A 15,147-nucleotide genomic window follows, 5' to 3' on the forward strand; every position below is an offset into this window, starting at 1 on the left:
TCTTTACTTGGGTTGTTTCTCAATTTATCCGAAGTCACTGCAATTGTACCATTCTGTGATCCTAGATTAGGCTTCATCCTCCTTACTGCTACTGGTGGATACTGTGATTCATTGAATTGATTTAGGTTTTCCAGTATTAAATCACACAATCTAGATTTGGCACTGCTGTTCCTGTGCATACCATGTGTTGTGAAGTCTTCTCTTAGACTGGCAGCTTTAAGAAAGCTCACGTTGCAGAACAGTTTGCACATTTTCTCAATTTTATGATTTGTAATTTCTATTTTTTTATTTACACCAGATGTTTTTGTTAGGTCATGTCGCTCAGGAATATTAACAATAGTTATTTTGAGTGATGGCACACACTCTAGCATTTTTTCAGATCTCTTATTGCATGTTTTGCTTCCTTTTTAGTAAACATCATTTGCTCTAGCTATTATTATAAATGAGTTATTTGAACCCAAGTCTTTCGTAACAACATGCAGAGGTGCACCTGGTTGCACTAGACCCATAACATTTACCTTTTCCATTTTCTCTTTCAGTGTTTCAGCTAGCCCTCGTCCATGACTGTCTGAGAATAAGTAAATATTTTCTTGATTTACTTTCCGATTTTCAGCCCTGTCATTTTTCTCCAGCAATAAAGTGTTCACCTTATCATCGCATTTGTTTCTAATATATAATCTAGTAGTACTTTTTTTGCTGCCAGAATGAGTTAAATGTTTCTCATTGAGACCTTTTTCTGTAAAGTATTCACGAGAATTCGCAATGACTTTCTCTTTTTGCACTGATACCTATTACTTAATTTGGTATGAAAATTATCTGTAGAAACTTTCACCTGATGAGCCTTTTTAGGTGTGTAGGACATGTTACAAAGTAGGTCAAAGTGAGTGTCTGCTGCTTTTATGATCACCGACTTGGTTTTTTCTACTGAGAAGGCATTTTTTAGTTTGTTTACTTCAGCTTTTAACTGGCACACATCATTCATTAATGTTGTAACAACACATTGTTCAATGCCTGCATCATATGCCATGAAAAGTTCGTTGATGGCATTGCACTGATCACTACACAAACACGTTTTATTGATTGCACTGTAATTTAAACTGAGTGCGACAACACAATTTGAATGAACCAACTGTTGAGCTTCTTCACACATAGGGAGTGCCTGCGGTACATTTTCTCCGCATACATAACACTTAACACCATTATTTTTGTAATTTGAACTGGAGTGATTTACCACTTTACCAATACGTGACGCCATCTTATCCCCTATTCTCCAGAATTGGCTCCCTGAGACTACTATTTGTTCCCCAATTTGAAGAAATGACTGGCAGGACAAAGATATTATTCAAAAGAGGAGGTGATTGCAGCAACTAATAGCTATTTTGCAGACTTGGACAATTCCTGTTTTTTGGAAGGGATCAACAAATTAGAACAGCATTGGATGAAGTGTATAAGTCTAAAAGGAGACTATGTCGAAAAAAAAAATGTTTACCCAAAACATGTAAAATGGTTCAAATGGCTCTGAGCACTATGCAACTTAACTTCTGAGGTCATCAGTCGCCTAGAACTTAGAACTAATAAAACCTAACTAACCTAAGGACATCACACACATCCATGCCCAAGGCAGGATTCGAACCTGCGACCTTAGCGGTCGCTCGGTTCCAGACTGTAGCACCTAGAACTGCACAGCCACTCCGGCCGGCCCAAACACGTAAGTAGTTTTTATTTTTACATGGACTTTTCAAATGCCCCTCATACAAAAAGCTGTGCAATTTGTTGTAGCAGAGCTGGTATATGACATGGCTGCTTTCACAGGTGTGTGGCATAATATAAGCTGGTGGTACGACTTGAATTAAACTCATCAACCACCAACAGTACCTGCATTTTCACAGCTGCCATTCCTTCCACACCAAAAAATCCTTCCCATACAGCCTTGTCACTCAGGAATGGCGTATCTGCAGTGACAAAAACTCCTTTTCCCAGTATGGTGAATGTCCCACGAAGACCTACACAGGCAGGCACTATGCCCCAAACCTAATCCCAAAAAAAATATCCTGTACCATTTCTCTACACACTTCCAATCCTCCCAATACCCCTAAGAGCCAACATCAAAGGAGTGCCCTGCACATCAAAGGCTGATACCAAAATATATGACTTTGTGTGGGATGCACACATGGGCTTTTTAGATTAGGCCACTCACCATACAAGCCAGATAGCAATAGCTGTATAGGGTCCTGAATTATGAGTAAGATTGAAAGAAATGTACTGCTCCCCTCCACCACCCAATGTCCCCTATAGATGAGAGTATTAAATTTTTATTTTTTAACTGCTGTGGTATGTGAAACAAAGTGCCCGAACTTGAGTGCTCCTAAAAAGCAGTGGAGCTCACGTAATACTAGGCACAGAAAGTTTATCAAAAATCAAAATTGATAGTAGTGAGATGATAGGTAAAAATTTAACCTCATATTGAAAGGATTGGCTAATGGTATATGGAGGTGGTGTAGTTGCAGTAGAAAAGGATTTAATGTCTACTGAGATAGAAACTGAAACTGCATGCAAGATTAATCAGACAAGACTTGTATCAGGCATGGGCATTAACGTATAATTTGATCCTACTATGCATCACCTGATTCACCTCCAGATACAACCAAAGATTTGGAGAAACCTCAGTTTCCTGGTACGTATATTTCCCAGTCATACTATAATCATTGGAGGAAAATTTAAACAGCTAATGGTCTATTGGAAAACCACACTTGGAAAAAAAAAAAAATAACAGACAGGAGCAAATGAATCACATCCTATGTCAGGGCTTTGATTATCTATCATGATGCTCCAGCCAGCACCCACCCAACCTCCACAACATCCTAGTCCTGCCCTATGTCACACACAATCCCAATCCCTTGCCACAGGTATCAAATTCCTGTGGAAGATCTAGGTATATCAGCTTTTCTGCGACCATTGCACAGCTTATTATTGGTATGGCTACCAGCCAGCTGTCCACCAGGATAAAAAGCCACTGCCAAACTGTGGCCAAGAGCATAGTAGACCACCCTGTGGCAGAGCATGCAGCTAAACATAACATGCTTGATTTCAATGGCTGCTTCAAAGAATAGGCCATCCATATCCTCCACTCCACCACCAGCTTTTCTGAGCTCCTTTACAACATGTTCTCCAACCTCAAATTTATCGCGGCATCAACTTATGGTAACCTGCTGTCCTCAGAGCCTCCACCCAACCTGTCCCATCCCTTTGTCTTCTCATCTCTTCCCTTTTCACATTCACTCACCCTCTTTGTGTGTTGCCCTTTTCCCTTCACTGCTCCTCTCCTTTTCTGCTCCTCCCCTTTTCTGTTTCTCCCCTTTTCTGCTCGCCATTTTCTCCTCCCCATCCCACATCCTGATGTTGTGCATAACACGCTCCACCAAGTAGCATTTTCTCTCCCCCCCCCCCCCCAACCACACCCTGCTATCCCTCCTCCTTCCCCACCCTACTTTAGATTGTTATTCATTTGACGGTCGCTTTCCAGTCAGAGCTGCCTGTCATATGTGTTATGTGTGCATGCTTGTGTGAATGTGCGTATGTTTTCTTTGCTGAAGAAAGATTTGGCCAAAAGTTATGATGTGTAACAGTCTTTCCCTTGTGCCTGTCCAAATCTCAATGGGTCATCTTTACTGTGAGTGGTGATCTATCCTTTTCTTAATACTGTTAATATTCCAACCTGGAGTTTTCTTCGGTTGATTCCTTGGCACCTAAATGGATAATTATCTGATCTGGCACCAGCATGTGGATAAGCTAACCAGAAAGTGCAGTTGTGCCCAGTATTCACGTAGAAGTATTTCTTATTTTGGTGTCCTGCAGACATGATTGTTAGTATACAAGCACTTTTAATAGTTTCACTACATGTTGTCCTATGACAAAATGTTCTGGGACACTGCAGCTAAGGTGAAAAAGTATTTATCCTAAAGCAATCAATAAGAATACTGTGTGAAGCTGAAAATGGAACATCGTGCAGTAGTACCTCCAGGACCTATGAATCATTACACTTATGCACCAATACACACATCAAGAAAAGTTCTGGATCCCCATGGTTCCCAGAACTCCTGAAGACAGACATTTACTGTGGACATCGTATCACAGACACAGTCCCTTTGACTGTTCAGAGATGTCACTAATCCTACCAAAGATGTAAACAACCATGCATGAGCAGCGCCTATTAGTTGCAGGGGGTCTGGCGGCCGATCAGTTCCAGTCATTCCTCCAGGAAGGAGGTACACAGCTTGTGTTGTCTGTGTTTCAACCATTGCCTAGATGGTCGATACCATGGTTCAATCATGTCCAAATTGTTACTTTGTGCCAGGAAGGGCTCTCAAAAAGGAAGTGTCCAGGTGTATCAGAGTGAACCAAAGCAATGTTGTTCAGATGCAGAGGAGCTACAGAGAGAGAGGAACTGTCAATGACATGCCTTGCTCAGGCTGCCTAATGGCCACTACTGCAGTGGTTGACCACTACCTATGGATTATGGCTCAGAGGAACCCTGACAGCAATACCACCACATTGAATAATGCTTTCTGTACTGCCAGAGGACGTCATGTAATGACTCAAACTGTGCGCAATAGGCTGCATGATGCACAACTTCACTCCCGATGTCCATGGTGAGTTCCATCTTTGCAACCACGACACTATGTAGTGTGGTACAGTTGGGCCCAACAACATGTCAAAAGGACCACTCAGAATTGGCATCACGTTCTCTTCACTGATGAGTGTCACATATACCTTCAACCAGACAGTTGTCAGGGATGTGTTTGGAGGCAACCCGGTCAGGCTGAATGCCTTAGACACACTGTACAGCGAGTGTAGCAAGGTGGAGGTTCCCTGCTGTTTTCGGGTGGCATTATGTGGGGCCAACATATGCTGCTGGTGGTCAAGGAAGGTGCCATAGTGCCACCATCTCAGCAGCATACTGGTGAGGCATTCATCTTCATGGATGACAATTCGTGCCCCCATCGTGCACATCTTGTGAATGACTTGATTGAAAAGGGCTGTTTATGGATGACATGACCCACCAACCACTCTGAGGGACCTATACCGAATCGACACTGAGGAGTGAGACAATATGGAGCAACAGTGCCTTGATGAACTTGTGGATAATATGTCACAATGAATACAGGCACACATCAATGCAAGAAGACATGCTACTGGGTATTAGAAGTACTTGTGTGTACAGCAGTGTGGACCACCATCTCTGAAGGTCTCACTGTATGGTGATACAACGTGCAATGTATGGTTTTTATGAGCAATAACAAGGGTGGATATGATGTTTAGGTTGATCTCTAGTTCAGTTTTCTGTACATGTTCCGGAACTTTCGGAACTTGATGTTCCTGATTTCTTTGGTTGTTTGTCTTGGTTCAGCTATTACATTCTTTGTTCTGCAGAAGCAGATCAGCTGTCCATGATGATCAGATATTTATTTGGACTGTTGTTGCCTCCATATTGTATTGTATTAACAATTCTTCAAAATCTTGTCTTGGTTTTGATCCTTTTCTCAGTCAACACTGAAATCTCCACATATAATGATGTTTCTCATATTCATTCTTAGTTGTAAGTTGGCCATTTTTTTGGAAAGTTGCTAATCTTGTCAGTTTTTGATCTGTACACTCAACACAATCTAAAGTCATCAGTCACTACACCAGTAATTTCAAAGTCTTTCTCTCTAGCTATAGGTAATCTCACACCTTTACTGTTTGCAGTCTTTAGGGCTGTTTTCTATTTTAATATAAGTGGAAACTCCACTACAAGTATGTTTAGATCTACAGAAATAACTGGATAAGATATAGTCCTTTATTGTCAAGTTAGCTGTCTGGGTTTCAGTTAGACCATGTTCACTAATACATAGCATATCTGGTTGCATTTCACTTAGGACTACTTCAGCTTCTCGTTTCTTGTTACCAACGTACTGAATATTCTGATGTAGTACTTTTATATAACTTTTCTTTTGTTGACTTCCATGTTGTGGGCTGCATTCTGAGAGCATATTCTGTAGTCCCTCCTTTTTTGTGTGTTGCTTATTTTTTTGCTTTTTCCACTGCAGCAACTGCTTTTTTGCCCCAATCAGACCATATTAGTTTCCCTTTCTTCTGATTATTTTGCAGACTTCTGTAAACATTCTGCTGAGGTTTACAGACCGTAATCGGTTTAAATGCATACCATCCTTTCTGAGGCAGTTTTCACTCAGAAATTTGTTTGGATCTATGAAAACAACACCAAGACAATCACACTGTTCTTTGATGGCATAGTTCATTTTGGAGATATATTTGTCACTCACTGATGTTCTTTTTATGATACTGCTAAGTATCAGCCAGGATCATGGACAGATACTTCTTGCCAAGGGATTCATATTTCTTGTTTCGTTAATAATTTCTTTGTCACTGGTGCATCTTACTGAGTTAATGACACCACTGTAATTTGTCTTGGTTCCAGAATCCAGTTTTGTATTCATTTTCTGTGACTTTACCATGTTTTTAAAATATTTGTGAGTTGTTGCATTCTAATTCCCAGTCTGACATTGATTTTGTAGTTGGGGACAGAAATATTTTTCAGAAGTGAGTCACCAATTATTAGAAACTCATTTTCACTCCTTTGCTTAGCCGTGGTGTTCTATTTTCTTTTATTGTATGTCACCATCTTCCATTCATATTTATCTATAGATTTTTGGTATGCTGAGTTTATTGTGACTTCAGAAATGATGGATGTTTTGTTGTTTATAGTGTTCATAGGCATAAATGTATTTTTGCTGTATTGCTTTTCAGTTTGTTGTATTTCACACAAACAGGACTGGTTTTCACATACCAATTTATCCTTCTCTTTTTTTATAGTGAATAATTCTGTTTATAATTTTGTTTTTTGCATCCACTTCACTTAAAACATCAGCTGTTTCATCATGTAAACAGCCACGGCATGTCCCCAGAAATTCATAACTGATAAATTTCAAATTTACTTTCACACACTTTTCGTGTAACCAGAAGCTCCATTTTATGCACGAAACCCCTTTAATCACTCAGTTTTCACACTCCCTACATGAAGAACTTATTCATGGTGGGGAGCAGGCATGATAATTACAACAAAAAATAACTATTTGCACTCCCATCACTGACTATGAATACTTTTATTCACGCAGCATATACACATTGCATATAGCATAGAGGGTGTACTACAGAGAACTGATCTGGCAAAGATACAGTTGTTGTTGCTGCAGTAGGGCAGCGATATTATTAGTGGGTAGAGCCAGTGGTTCTATGTCCCCACACAGGCCACCCCCGCCCTCCCCCTACCCCCAGTCTCCCCCCGACAAGTGCGGAGCACAGTGACTGGTGTACGTCATGATGTGTTGTCCTGTTGGCGATGGCAAGGGCCACCATATTGTAGTCCACCAGATGCCTGGGTAGCCGTAATGGGTGGCCGGCCTGTGACGTCAGTGGCGGTGCTGATGGGGTACTGGCAGTGTCCATTGAGGTGTTGGTGGCTGGTGGTGTGTCGTCTGGTCTTGGTGAGGTTGTCGGTCCACCTGCAGCAGTGTCTGGAGTGTCAGTCATCATTATGGAGAGCTCTGAGGCTTACACAAGCAGATAGCCATAAGAAGGAAGGATGGATTTCGGACCTGTTGTTTCAATTGTAGGCAAAAGGGGCATGGTGTGCTCTAATGACCTCAAGACCATGCTGTAGCCCGACTGTCTATTGTCAGATTTGGCCGTAACCACAAGTAATGAGTCCTGCAGTGTTACAGAAATGTCTTCTGGGAGTTAGTCTCACAGGTTTAGGCCAACTATAAATTGGCTCGAGGGGCTGGAGCTGGGGCCAGTGGAATGTAAACACTACATGTCTCTGCTCAAGTCCGCATCAGTTTTAGGCAGTTCAGTGACACAGTTGTCCTTTTTCCAGCTTGCAAGATATCAAGAGTTTTTGGCCTCCATGTCAACAGATATCAAGAGTTTTTGGCCTCCATTTCAACACCCTGTATGAGCCACTGTACACAGGGTGGAGGGCGGGTGTGTCGGCATCAGTCCTGACCATGATGTGTGTACACGATTGGAAGTCCTTGTGCACAAAGGTGGTCGGTTTGGCATGGTGTGAAGGTGGTGGGATGCATTTTACTAGGTCCGGCAGGTTAACGTCCACAGGGCCGGTTGTTTGTGATATGAACTCTGCTGGGATGGTGATCAGTTCCACATAGGGCACCTCTGCCAGTGAGGAATCCATATAATCTTTGTAGGCAGCTTGTATGTCCAGCAGCACCCAGAGGAGGGCCTTCGTCTACTCCTGTTCGTGGCGCTATCTTGAGGGTGCGAAGCCACCGTTCTGTAAGTCCGTTAGATTGAGGATAGTACGCTATCGTGTGGAACCGGTGGCACCTACAGAGATGGCAGAGCTCAAAGAACAGGGCCAACTCAAACTGCCAGCCCTGGTCAGTTGTCAGGGACTCTGGGCAGCCAAAGCGTGCAACCATAGTGTAATGATAGCTTGGGTGACAGTGTTGACTGATATCAGTCAGTGGTGTGGCCTCCACTCATTGAGTTGTCCTGACTATGGCTGATAAGATGTTTTTGTATCCATTTGAAACTGGGAGTCTATGTGGACATGTTGGAAACAAGCCCTTCAGGATGGGGAATTTCCCAAAGGGTGGTTGGGCATGACGTCCTGTCTTGGCCCGCTGGCATTGGATGCAGGCTCTCATTCAAACAGTGCAGTCCCATTTCATGTTAGTCCAAACAATATGTTCTATTATGAGTTTCAGCGTTGGGCTTACTCCAGGGTGAGGCAAGTGCAGAGGAGGTCAAACACTGTCTTCCTGAAGTTCTGTGTGATGACTGGTCATTGCCTACCATGAGATCTGTTGTGCCAAACTAGTTTGGTTGTCCATGTGATGGTTCACTGCTTGAGCTGGAGGCCCATTGTATGTCCAGATAACAGGTTTTGAAGGCCAGTGTGAGTTGCTTGTGACTACACTAGTTGGTCAAAGTCAAGGTATGCTGCAGTGAGTGGTGAGAGGTAGTCAACTACTGTGTTTTCTGCTCCCCGTACATAGTGGATGCCCGTAATATATTGTGAAATTGAGTCCAGGTGGCAGAATCATTGAGGGGAGGTAATGGCTGGCGGGTTTTTAATAGTGTCAGCCAGAGGTCAGTTGTCTGAGTAGATAATAAGTGGCCAGCCCTCAATGTCATCTCAGAAGTATCAGACCATATGCTATATTGCCAAAAGCAAACAGTTGAAGTTTGACCACATTTTGAGAGTCAGTAAATTTCTGTGAGAAAAGCCATGGGAATTTGGTTGCAACAGTGATTTCCTGTTGTAGCGCTGCCCCAGTCACCAGGTTGCTGGCGTCAGCCATTATAACCATATGGGCATCCAGCGATGGGAGTGCCAGGGTGGTGGTCTGCACAAGCTCAGTATTGATGTTCTCAAAAACTGCTTGCATATCAGAAGTCCAAATGAGCTTATGTTTGCCTTCTTGCTGAAGAGTGACTCTGTGAGTGGCAGAAGTGTTTTTGTGGGATGGGGGAGGTGTTATCAGTAAAAATTAGTTAACCTCTAAAAAACAGCACAACTCTTGATAGCTCATCAGGGGTGGTAGGTTACTCATTTGGTCTATCTTTTCCAGGATGTGGTAGATGCCTGAAGCATCAATGAGGTGGCCTACGAAAGTAACACATTTTTGCCAGAGTTGGTATTTGTCCTCGTTGACCACAACACCATGCTCTGCTAGATTTTGAATATTGCTTGGAGGTGTTTCTCATGATCTTGAGCTGTTTGTGAGAAGATAATTACATTGTCCAAGTAACAGCAAAAGTGCATGGTAAAAAACAAGCCTTCAATGAACCATGGCCAAGTCTGTGCTATGTTCTTTAGTCAGAAGGGCATAAAGAGGAATTCATATTGGCCAAATAGTGTAATTATTGCCATCTTTGGGATGTCCTCTGTCGCCACTGGGATCTGTGAATAAGCTCTTTTGCAGTCTGTCACACTACAGATGGTTGCACCAGCCAGTTCCTGGGAGAAGTCCTCAGTATTGGGCATGAGGTAACTACCAGTGATGGGGCATGCATTAAAATGTCTATAGTCCCCGCACAGGCACCACATTTTATCTTTTTTCATTCTCATAGTAGTCAGTGAGGCCAATGCACTGTCTGATGGCCTGATGTTGCCTTCATGTAATGGGTCAACAGTTCCTTGATCGTGGCTTTGTGCACCTTTAGTTTGTGAGGGGCAAGGCAGTGGGGCTGGTGTCAGATCAGGGTAGTATTAATTCTGTGTACAGTACTGCTGCGTACGATGTTAATCTTTTTGTGATGCTGATGCGGAGTATCATGTGAGGCACACAATTGCTCGCAGAGGCGATATCACTGTTTACACTCAACCCACTCTTGAGAGCAATATCACTGTTTTTTCAAGGTCCACTTACAGGAGCATCATCACCAGAAGTAAGAGGCACTGATCTGACATGTGGTTCTCAAGGCCTGGTGGCGTCTCAATCAGGCAGCTCTCATTGTTGCTGGTGCGATGACAGCTATTGCTGTGTGATGTGCAGTTGTGCCATGAGCTTGGAGCAGCGGTTGCAGAGGTGTTTGTTAGCTGCTCGTGAGATAGCATTGGTGCAGCATAGGTCAGTGTACATAGTAGTCATGGTTTTAAACTCCTCAAACAATGCCTGGTAATGCTAGGTCCAGTCCTGTTTCAGAGGTAGGAGGAGCAGGTGATGGAGCCTCGTCCATCGGTGGGTTGTCACTTTTTACTCGACTGACCGGCATGAGGCAGTCACGATATATTAGTAAGGCCCTACCCACGTCCAGCAGAAGATTACAATGCCTCAAAAAATCTGTGCCCAACACTGGCTCAATGGCTTTAACCATGAAAAATATCCATGGGTGAGGGATATGGTTGTCCAGTTGAACTGTGACAGAAGCTGTGCCTATCATGGGAATCACTGAATCATTCATCATGTGTAGTTGTATAGCAGGTAGTGTACTTTTTCCAGGTGCCAGCTGAGATGGCAGCATGCTAACATCAGTGCCCATGTTGACTAGGAAGTAAACTCTAAGACAGTTGTTGTAGATGAAGAGCCACATGCCATTAGAATGTAGACACAGGATATGATGAGTGTTGCCATGTTTCATAGTGAGATGGCTTGAAGCAGGGAAGCAATCTGATGCATCTGTGTAAGGCCACTGTATTAGTTTGGGTAGCTCCAGGGTCAATGACTGCGGCATGCGTCAGCACTGAAGGGTGCGCTGAACCAGCAGACCAGCAGGGGCAGTATGGCCAAGTAGGAGCAATGTTCTGGCCGGGTGAGTTGTTTAGATGATTAGGCATGGGTCAACAGCTGGGTGTGGGTGCAGCAGGTGGTTGTTTACATTCCTCTACAAACACAGTGCTTGGGTCCGCCATGGTATCTGATTGTTGGTGCATCGCTACAGTGGAGTCTTGTGAGGCTGCTGCAGGCATGGCATGGAAGGGCTCAGCTGAAGTGATAGCAGCTCAGCAACTGTCAGTAGACCAGGTACTGCACAGTGAATACTGCCAGAGCTGATGCGAGTGTTTATCGAGACATGATGTTACGTAGGGACAATCATTCGGTCAGTAAGGTGTAATGGGGTTACCAGCAGTTTGTCCCCATGCATTAGCATGGACGTGATTATGTTTTCAGGCAGCTTGAGAAGCCATAGTGACCAGAGAGGATGATCTCATAAGAGGCTTGTGTCAATTCGGAATTGCAACCTGCACCAGAGCACTTAAGGGGTATCATGGCCCAGCGTCGTCTCAGCGATGGCTAGGTGGAGTTGTTGTTCAGGTGCACATGGCAGGCACTGTGGTGTGAGCATCTTTCTGTTTTGTATCTGCCAGTGGTTTATGCATGCAATAGGAGGTCAGTGGTAAGATTGGTGTTGGTGTGAAGGTGGTTCAAAAGCACCAAAAACTTGCCATGGTCGTCTGTGATCCTGGCTGACTGCAGCATGCACTCGCAGAGTACAAACCATACTTGTGGGAAATCTACTTGTAGCAGCACCAAATGTAACTTGGTGTGTGGCCAGTGATAATCTACTTGGTGGTGAGGAGAAGGGACCAGTATGAAGTTGTTGCAATCACATGAAGTACATTGTGCGGTTTCATGAGCTCCATTTGGTGGTGCTGATAGAGGCAGCAGCTGGCATCATGGTGGAGTAATCATTGTTGATGTGTTGGTAATGCAGGTATTATGACCGATTATCACGGGATGTGGCACGTGCCATGGCTGATGCTTTGGCGTCATGAAGGACAGCGTAGTAGTGGCATACCAAGGAACGTGGCATGGTGGACAGTTCTGGTTGGTGGTAATCATGGTGGATGGTGCATCAGTGTAGGTCACCCAATACGGCGGCTGTTGTAGCTACTCTTTGTGCTCCTGCAGTGCATGGGTTATAGTTGAGGTCAGGCTTGCCATATTGATATGCTGTGATCATGAGGTGTGAAAACCCTGCACGGTTGCAGGTAGACATGGTGTGCCTGCTTGTTGAGTGACATCATGTGACAGGCACAGCATGGAGCACAGCAAGGCTGTTGTTGATGTGACATCATCGTGATGACGTGATGCAGGATGCAGCGTGGCCATAACAAGTGTGACGTCACCCAGGTGATGTATGGTATTGCACGGAAAGTAAAGTTCAGACTTAGGCTGTGGAAAAAATTGTCTGGTACGGGAAGGTCACTTGTAGGATGGATTTGTCCACAGTAACCCATAAATATCGGTTCTCTGCAATGGAAGGCAATCATATATTGTGGCAGTTGTCAGCAGTTGCTGTACTCTGGAGGGTGTCCATAATTTGGTACATTGTACATGGAATGTCAATACACACTGAGGCATTAGAATGAAAATGAGTGTGGTGTAGTTCATTAACACTGTCACTGTTCGGTATATTAGTAGCACTGTTTAAGTGGGAGGTGGGGATGGATGCAGGTTGCCATTGTTCACCGTGTATGATCACTCGACAGAGAGGGAGTGGCAGGCTTCATCTCACCACCTTCACTGATAACATCATACTTGCTTTGTGATTTAGTGTGTTCATCCATTTGATGAGAGGTAATGTTGCCCTGGTTCAACGGTTGTTGAAATAGTGGGAACAATGTCAACTGTTCGAGAACCACAGTTGCATTGGTTATATCATCTGGGAATCAGCAAGAACACCAAATACATGCATAAATAAATCAACTGTAGTGATGCCAGGTGATGAAGGACAATCATGGGGTGTATTCTTTGCGGCATCAAGTTTGCATCTCATAGTGATCGGCAGCATTCCAGCATGACTTTAACTTGGTAGTTTGTGGTGCAGTTGAAAAGATAATAATGGGGTCACCACTGTTGGTAATGGAGAGTGGGCATGGTAATTATGACAATAAATAATCATTCGCACTCATGTCACTTACTATGAATACTTTTATTCTTGCAGCATTTATACAATGTGTGTAGCATAGAGAGTGTACTACGGAGAACTGAACTGGCAAAGATACAGTTGTTCTTGCTGAGGTAGGGCAAAAATATTATTGGAGGACAGAGCCAGTGGTTCTACGTCCCCACAAACTGTTTATTTTTTGTCTTTTTGATGAGAGTGAAGTGTCACTACAATTTCCAATCAGCACCATTTTAGCTCTATAACAGTCTATAACAGGTTGTCAGTAGACATCCTGTTTATAATAAGTAGTATGCAATGAAAATAGTATCTTTTTCTGCAGATTATGTATAAATAAATAACTATCCAGTAGACTGCTGACCTCACAGTTTTGTCTCCCCTCCCCCCCCCCCCCCCCCCCCACACACACACACACACCAAATCAACCCAACCCAACCCTATCCAGTAACATTATTCTGTTACCCTGATACATACACACTTTAAGAACTACTTATAATCTACTTATAATTGAAGTTTCTTGTCTATTCAGTGTCACTTCTGAATGCAGTCAAAAGGAAAGACTAATATGAGGGTTGAATGAAAAGTAAGGCCTCCACCTTTGTTAATTGGGTTTGGATGGGAATATTTTAATAAATCAAATGCAGAAAAAATCCTTAGAATGTGATCCTTAATTACCAATATTCAGTTTTTCACATCATTGCCAGCCAATTGGATACATCTGTGCCAATGATGAACAAGTTTTCTGAAGCCATCACAGAAGAAGTTGACACTCTGTTTCCACAACTACAGTCTCACAGTTCTCTCAACGTCTTCATCAGGAGCATAGTGATGTCCCCGCAGATTGTCTTTCATGATCAGGAACAGATGGAAGTTAGACAGTGCTAAATCTGGACTGTGTGGAGGTTGCTGTAAGGTGCTGAGATCCACTTTCTGAAGTTCTGCTGTGGTGGCACATGCACTATGTGGTTTGGCATTGCCATGCTGCAGAAAAACATTTCCCTTTTCCTTTTGGACATTTGTTAGCCATCGTTCCAGATTTCATTGTGCTGAATCAATCTGTCAACATTTTGCTTGTGAAACTCAGTGGTTGCTGTCACAGGACATCCAACTCTTTGTTTGTCACACAGGTCAGATTTTCCTGCCTCAGCATCTTTAAACTTACTCTCCCAGTGATGCATGGAACTCACATCAACATAATCATCATAAACTGCTTTCATTTTCTGATGAATCTCCTTTGGAGTGACACCTTCTGCTGTCGCATTGACTGACAATCTATGCAGGGTTGCATACTTTACACTGTAACAACACAACCGTTAAATGCTAAGACTTGCCACCAACTGGAGCTGTAGAGAAGAGGCTATGGAACAAGCCAGTACCTGCCATGTACCAATGCTACCAACTGTTGAAGAGTTACCGAGGTGGAGGCATTACTTTTCAGTCAACCCTCATAAATTCTTTTGCTTTAATTTCAAAGAGCCCTTACATATTTCCACTTGTTTTCAGCTGCTTAGGATTCCATCATTGTTGTTCTGTGTTCACAGTTAAGGAAATTTTCATTCTTTCCTCCTTGCACTTTTGTTTAATTCTGCAAAATATACATATAAAAAATGCAGTAAATTCCAAAAGACATTTGAGCTAGAAATAGATTTTAGGTTCTATTTTAATTCCATATAGCTATTCTCCCTTTCTGCCCCCCTCTCTCTTCTTCTTCTT

General features: G+C 43.1%; 1 protein-coding gene across 1 annotated transcript in view; it reads left to right on the top strand.

Moving 5' to 3' along the window:
* The window catches only part of LOC124795630 (beta-mannosidase-like), a 302,941-nt gene that overhangs the window by 75,856 nt on the left and 211,938 nt on the right, over window positions 1-15,147 (top strand). The gene's annotated exons all lie outside the window — the stretch shown is intronic.

Source organism: Schistocerca piceifrons, chromosome 4 (assembly GCF_021461385.2).
Source record: "Schistocerca piceifrons isolate TAMUIC-IGC-003096 chromosome 4, iqSchPice1.1, whole genome shotgun sequence".
Taxonomy (NCBI): Eukaryota; Metazoa; Arthropoda; class Insecta; order Orthoptera; family Acrididae; genus Schistocerca; species Schistocerca piceifrons.